The sequence below is a fragment of the Castanea sativa genome, chromosome 11, assembly GCF_040712315.1.
Source record: "Castanea sativa cultivar Marrone di Chiusa Pesio chromosome 11, ASM4071231v1".
Classification (NCBI taxonomy): Eukaryota; Viridiplantae; Streptophyta; class Magnoliopsida; order Fagales; family Fagaceae; genus Castanea; species Castanea sativa.
The window spans coordinates 34499689-34507163 of NC_134023.1; positions in this window are offsets into that span (position 1 = coordinate 34499689).

A 7475-nucleotide genomic window follows, 5' to 3' on the forward strand; every position below is an offset into this window, starting at 1 on the left:
TCTTGGCTTATGGATTCTTCTTGTTGCAATTACATGATACCTCACTCATCCTTATTTTTTGAACTTAAACTTGCACCACACCCTCTTCATATTCGCACAGCAAATGGTTCCACAATGTCTAGTCATAATATAGATTCCATTTCGACCTCCAACCTCTCGGTTCCTGGGGTCTTTAATGTTCCTGACCTTTCTTACAATTTATTTTTTGTGGGACAATTAGCTGAGTTGGGTTATCGCATTATCTTTGATTATTCTGGGTGTATTGTGCAAGATCTGAGGACAGGACAGGAACTTGGGATCGGTCCCAAGTTGGGTGTATGTTTCCTGTGGATAACCTTCATCTTCCATTTGTTGCTTCTATTTCTGTTGCTACAGCTGCTGCAGTTTCTTCTATTCCTTCTCTTGCAATTTGGCATGCTTGACTTGGTCACGCATCTTCCTCTCGGGTACAACAATTGGCTTCTAGAAGTTTGTTAGGTTCAGTGTCTAGATAAAATTTTGATTGTGTTTCATGTCAATTAGGAAAACAACCAGCTTTGCCTTTCAATACTAGTGAGTCAATATCCACTGATATCTTTGACCTTATTCATCTGATGTTTGGGGGCCTTCCTCTGTCTCTAGTATTGGTGGATCTGGATATTTTTTTTATCTTTGTTGATGATTACTCTCGCTACAGCTGGATTTTTCATATGAAACATTGTTCTGAATTATTGCAAGTATATTGTAATTTTGCAAAAATAGTTGAAACTCAGTTTTCCAAGCGTATCAAAATTTTTCGATCTAATAATGCTCTTGAATACACTCAATATGCTTTCCAAGCTATTTTGCATTCTTATGGCACTGTTCATCAACTAGCTTATTTTGGTACCTCTCAGCAAAATGGTAGAGTTTAACGAAAATTTCGTCATATTCTTGACATTGTTCGTACTCTCCTTCTCTTTGCCAAAATTCCTGCTCTTTTTTGGGGTGAAGCTCACTTCATGCTATTAATCGCATTCTTAGTCCTGTCATCCAAAATCGAACTTCATATGAGTGCCTTTTTGGGTCATCTCCAGATTATCATCACCTTTGCTTCTTCGGTTGTGCCTATTTCGTTCTTCTTCAGCCACATGAGCATAACAAACTTGAGCCTCGGTCAAGACTTTGTTGTTTCTTGGTTATGGCGAAACTCAAAAGGAGTATCGATGTTATGATCCTATTTCTCATCGTCTTCGTATCTCCTGCAATGTTGTCTTTTGGGAACATCGCCTCTTTATCGAGCTCTCTCACTTCCGTGCCTCCCTATCTTCCTCCTCTGTCTTAAATCTTTTTCCAGATGCGGCACATATTCCTTATGTAGTTGCTCCTGATCCTCCTGTAGTTTTCTTTATCCAACCACCAGATATCATTGATCCCTTTCCTAGTTCACCATTTAATGAACAGGTTGAAGACGAGCTACCCAACCCCAACCCCGAGCTTGGGTCCCTTGCTCCTGCTCCGCCTAAAGTTCTTGCACAAGACATTCCACCTCATCACTTAACTCGGGTAAGATCCATTCTTGCACATTTACTTGACAATCATTGTTACACTGCCCTTGCTACACTGCATTTGGCTAGTCATTATGATTCTGCCTTATCTCTTTGTCGCATGACAAATGAACTATTTTACTTTTCCTGTATGTGTATGATATGATCATAACTGATGATGACCTCAGTGACATTCAAGAACTCAAGGATTTTCTCAGTTAGCAGTTTGAGATGGAAGATCTTGGACATCTCATCTACTTCTTGGGTCTTGAAATAACTTATTATATAGATGGACTTTATATTACTCAAGCCAAGTATGCCTCTAAACTCTTGTCTCGAGCTGGACTCACTGATAGCAAGACTGTTGACACTTCAGTTGAGTTTAATGCACATTTGACTCCTTCAGGGGGGGAAACCATTGTTTATTGCCTCTCTTTACAGATGCTTGGTTGGCAGCCTAGTTTATCTCACTGTTGCTCATCTAGACATTTCCTATGCTATTCACCAGGTGAGCCAGTATATATCTGCTCCGCGATCGACTCATTATGTTATTGTTCTGTGCATTCTTCGATACTTAAAGGGCACTCTCTTCTATGGTATTTTCTACTTTGCTCAGTCTCCTCTTATTCTCCATGCATTTTCTAATGCTGATTGGGTAGGAGATCCCACTGATTGCAAGTCCACCACTGGTTATTACTTTCTTCTTGGTTCTTCTTTGATTTCTTGACGAAGCAAGAAACAAACTCATGTGGCCCGCTCCAGTACTGAAGTAGAATACCGTGCCCTTGCTAATACCACATCTGAGCTCCTTTGGCTACGATGGCTTCTCAAAGATTTAGGTGTGTCTACATCCTTTGCTACTCCTCTTTATTATGATAACAAGAGTGTCATTCATATTACTCAAAACGATGTCTTCCATGAATGGACTAAACACATCAAGATCGATTGTCATTTTATCCGTTATCATTTTGTTCATGGTGCTCTCAAGCTAATCTCAGTCTCCTCTAAAGATCAACTTGTAGATATCTTCATCAAGTCACATCCTAAGGTCACATCCTAAGGGATACCTTTGTCTCAAGTTGGTCTCGCATCCACCTTGAGTTTAAATGGGGCTGTTAACGTGTATAATATTGTGGACTTTAGGCCTAACTAGATTACTTGTATAGCACACATTCTTGTACTATAATCTTACTTGTACTGCACTCATATGCCTCTTATATAAAGGCACTCATATATATTATTTCACGAAGAAATACAACACACTTATTCAGTTTTTTCTAAAGAGGGAAAGAGAAAGGGTTGGGTCTTTTTTTTTTTCCCCCAAATGTGGGAAATAAAATGTGTTTTTCTAATATCGTGTAGTGTATTTGTTAACTAGTTATATGACTGAATTTTAAAGGGGGGACCTTAGATAAGGTGTAGTATTTAAGTTTTGTCTATATATATATATATATATATATATATATATATATATATATATAGTGGAGAAAAAGAAGTGGGGTTTCAATCACAAATATAAAATACAACAAATTAAAGATATCATTACTACTTGGTTATCACTTGATCAACAATTTCACGAAATATATATTTTGCTAAATGCATAGTAGGTGCTATAAAGCCTACTCTAAACCACAGTATGATAAGTAGGAGCTTGCACAAGTAGTCGTGAAACTACATACATTTGAGTGGGAGTAATTACAGGTATGTTTGTTACCGTTGTTTAAACAACAGTTTTTAGTATTTAAACAATATTACACGTATTTTCACACACTTTTTCACCCACATGTATATTTAAAAATTACAAACAACGTTATTAGAACAACATGAAATCATGTGGATTGATCTCACGACCAACATTTTATCTGAATCATGTAATGGACTTGTAATCCACATTATTTCTCGACTTTTCACGAATTGAGTCTAAACTCTATACTTTCCTAAGTACGACGAATATTAGTTAGTCATAGTGCTCGTCTAGAAGAGGTGGGTGATGTCATGTGCTATCTAAACTTCCACAAATCAATGGCATTCTATATATGCTACCTATTCTAACCAATATTTTCAAACTTTGTTTTTTGAGAATGGCCAATATTTTCAAACTTGGTAGACTGTTGAACATAAAAATAGGGCGTAAGATAAGATCTTATTCGCACGCTACGCGTGAACTATGATATCTTCTATCGGTTGGTGTGTGAACTGAATCATCACGTATTTGAATTATTCCTCATCTAGAAGACTATTTTAATCTATTATATGCATGTTGTATGCATGCAGCTCCACTAGCTAGCAAATACTTGAATTAACTGTTCTTTTACTTTTTATCCCTAAAAAAAAAAAAAAACTATTCTTATACTTGCATATTTGTTAACGTGCAATTGAATCCAATTACTACTTGTTATGGATTGATGGTGCGTTGAAGCTTGTGGTTCTAAATTTTTTGAAAAATTAATCCTTCATTCTTGATATTATTGTTTGACTAAGTGCAAAATAAAAGGAGAATAGAATGGAATTGGGAAGGAAAGGGAAGAGAAAAAAGAAAAAAAGAAAAAGATATATTCACAACATTTTTACAATAAATCCTAAGTAGTAGGTTGTTACTGGTTGTTATTATTAGGGCAAAAAAGTAATTTTAGTATTAAGTTTAAATTTGAACTAGTATCAACTAACCACTTATATTTTGTTGTGAAAATGTTCTAAAAATGTTGTGGATGTAGCACTTCTAAAAAAAAAAAGATTATTCAATCTACACGTAAATAATTTAAGGATAGGGAGCAATCAAAATGTTTTTCGGTTTAATGTACACAGTCAAAGAGATATTTAGAATATAATCTTTCTATTTTGTTGTGAAACTTAGTTTTGATAAATATTTACTAAGAAATAAATATCATCAATTTAAGAAGTTTTATGTGTCTCTTGAGGATTCAAAGTTGAGCAAATAATAAGCTATTCCACTACATGTGCATTAAACCAATTATTTAATTCTCATAATTGTCAATATATTGTAATGTTGAAAATATCTAATGGATAACAATGCTCAATTATAAACCTTATTCATTTATAATATTTGATAGTTACAAGGAAGGAGTGAGAATTTGAACCTCAAATATTTTCGTTGGATTATGAAGGGTTCATTTGGGAATAGTTTATTTAGTTAAAATTGAAAACTTTTTATTAAAAGTGTAGAAAAAAAAAAAAGAGTTAAATGTTAGGTGAATAGTATAATGAAACCTATGAATTGTACTAAAAAATTACAATGAGACCTATGAATAATACCAAAAAGAAGTTAAACTAAATAAGCTGAAGGAAATAAACTCATCCCTAATTCATCCAAAGTAATCAATCATAAGTAAGATTTAGAAGACATTCTAACAAGGTGGAATGTTAGTCATAGTAGTAATAAACTGAAACAGTTGAGAAGAATATAACAATAATTTACTTAATTCTTGTACTCTTAAGATTACATTAAATTATTTGATGACGGTTAATTAATTATAAGGATATAATAATAATTTTATATAGAAAGTGTCATATTCTTTTATTTCCTCACTTATTATATTATTTTATTGTTTATGTGAAAATATATCTAGTCTTTAATGATTAACCCATTGGTGTAGTGTTGTGATAAATCACCAAGCCAAAAGTTTAAATTATTAGTAAAAGATGCATTTTAGGCCTCTAGTACGTCTTATTACTAATTTTAATCAATTAATGATTTAAGATTAGGTTCAGGCAGTTACTTAATCAACTTAAGCACAATATTAATCCTGGATAATCAAGCACAAGAAACACATCACATGAACAACTCAAACATAAAGAGACAATAATTTGCTCACGGAGCGGAAACCGAATAGGTAAAAACACTTCAAGGCAAAGATCAACTCAACAAGTTTATGGGCAAAGGTTGTTGCAGTACATATGTTACTCATGCGACTTTTTGTACATGGGTTTTTAAATATTTCTCTATGGTTTAAATGAAACTCCAATACATAAGTGGTGATCATTGTGTTTGGTAGTAAACAACTTCTCTAGAACTAGAAACAAAGGGTTTTCAAGGTTTTGCATTGCCGTTCTCATTCTTCTTAAATTATAAATTTTTGTATTTATTAATGGTGTAGGCTTTTGATATGATTGGCCACAAAATTTTTCATGAATTGGTCGATACTTTCCTTAAAGCGTTTGCTTGACTGAATGTCTCACGAAGGATTGGCGAAATTTTTTTTCCAACTTATCATATATTTCTCCATTGATCATGAACTTGCTCGACTAAATTCTACAAACTTAAACCATACAAGTACAATTGAAATTTGTTCAATCATTACAAGCAAACGTCATGAAATCAGTCTACACTAAAAAATGGTTGTACAAATTGATGGGCCAGGAAAATCCCATTGTCCATATAACCCCTTTGGACGATGATAACACCATAATGGCTTGCTTGGAAGTTTAAAAAAGGAGGGAGAGTAGAGTAAAGAGAGGGAGAGTAATTCAATTACTTTGTTTGGAAGTTTTTTAAGGAAAGAGGTGGAGGGGTTTGGAGGGGTTTCAGCTACCTCTAACCCCTCGTTTTTAATTGCCCCAAATTAGAGAGATTTGGAGGGAGAGTAAAATAGATAAATTATTGACCAAATGAATTCCCCAATTTACCCCTTCCAAATTAACAAAATTACAAACCGATTATATAAAAATCTTTGTTTGTTTCTTGAGAAAATTAAACACTAACGTAATGATCTGTTTGGTTGCCAAGAAAATGATTAATGATACAGTGAAATTCTAAATTATCTCTTCCCTAACTGAGTCCAGATTTGAATATCCACACACATCAAAATAAAATTTCAAAGCTCATCATCAAATTCATTTAGTGAAAACTTATATTATTCAAAATTTTGAAAGAAGAGGAGGTACTCATGTAATGAAGGAAAGAGGAGACGACGGTGGATGACGCGGCAGAGAAGAGCATTGGCGAGGTGTGAAGGCAGGCACTCTAAACTCCGCCTCTGCCTTCGCCATTTCTCCGTGCTCTCTCGTTCGCACGCCGCTTCAATGCCCATCAGAATCAACGGATCAGATCATCCAGTGGCAATCTTCAATGGAGCATTTCATGCCCAAGCGGTTGAGGACAAGGTGGAGCTCGAAGGTGGAGATGAGGCCATTCTGGTCCTGATTGTAGAGCTTGAACGCGTCACGGAGCTTGGAGGCTCCGCCATCTTCGAAGCTGGAGTGGCAGAAGGTGGCGAACTTGGTCAGGGAAATGAAGCCATTGTGGTCGGAGTCGAGCTCGTCCATGACGCGGTAGAGCTTGTCCTTGTTGGAGAAGGAGGAGCCAAGGGAGCTGAAGACGGCGCCGAGCTTCCTATGTGAAGCTTCTTGAAAATTTTCCATAAATAAAGAAAAAATATTTTTATTTTTATTATAATTTTTTTTGAGGTAATAAAAATTATTTTATAATAGTTAATAGTAGTTTTATTATTTATTAGTGGTATTTGATGGAATGAGAATGTTGATTAAATAATTATTTAACCTAACAAATTAATCATAAACCAATGTTGCAAGTCTATTTTCAAATAGGGGTAAATTTGTCTATTTAAATCATTTTCTCTCATTTCCATCCTAATTTTTAAAACATCCACAAGAGGAAGGGCTAATTACTTCGTTCTCCTTTACTAATTTTAAAAGCATCCAAACAAAGTGGAGGATAACCATTCCTCTCTACTTTCCTCCCCTTTACTCTTCTCTCTCTCTAAACTTCCAAACAGACCATAAAAGAATATTTAATGAATAAGCTATTGCACTTAGACGGATTTTGAGACATGACCGTTTGGGAGATCTTCATATCATGCAAGTAAGTCACCAAAAATGTTACGAGAAGGCATTCAAACCACCATTGAAAGCCTCCAACGGCTAGAAAGCTAAAGTCCTATATACACTACACGGGATTTCAAGCAAAGGTACACACATATAGACTCATACTCT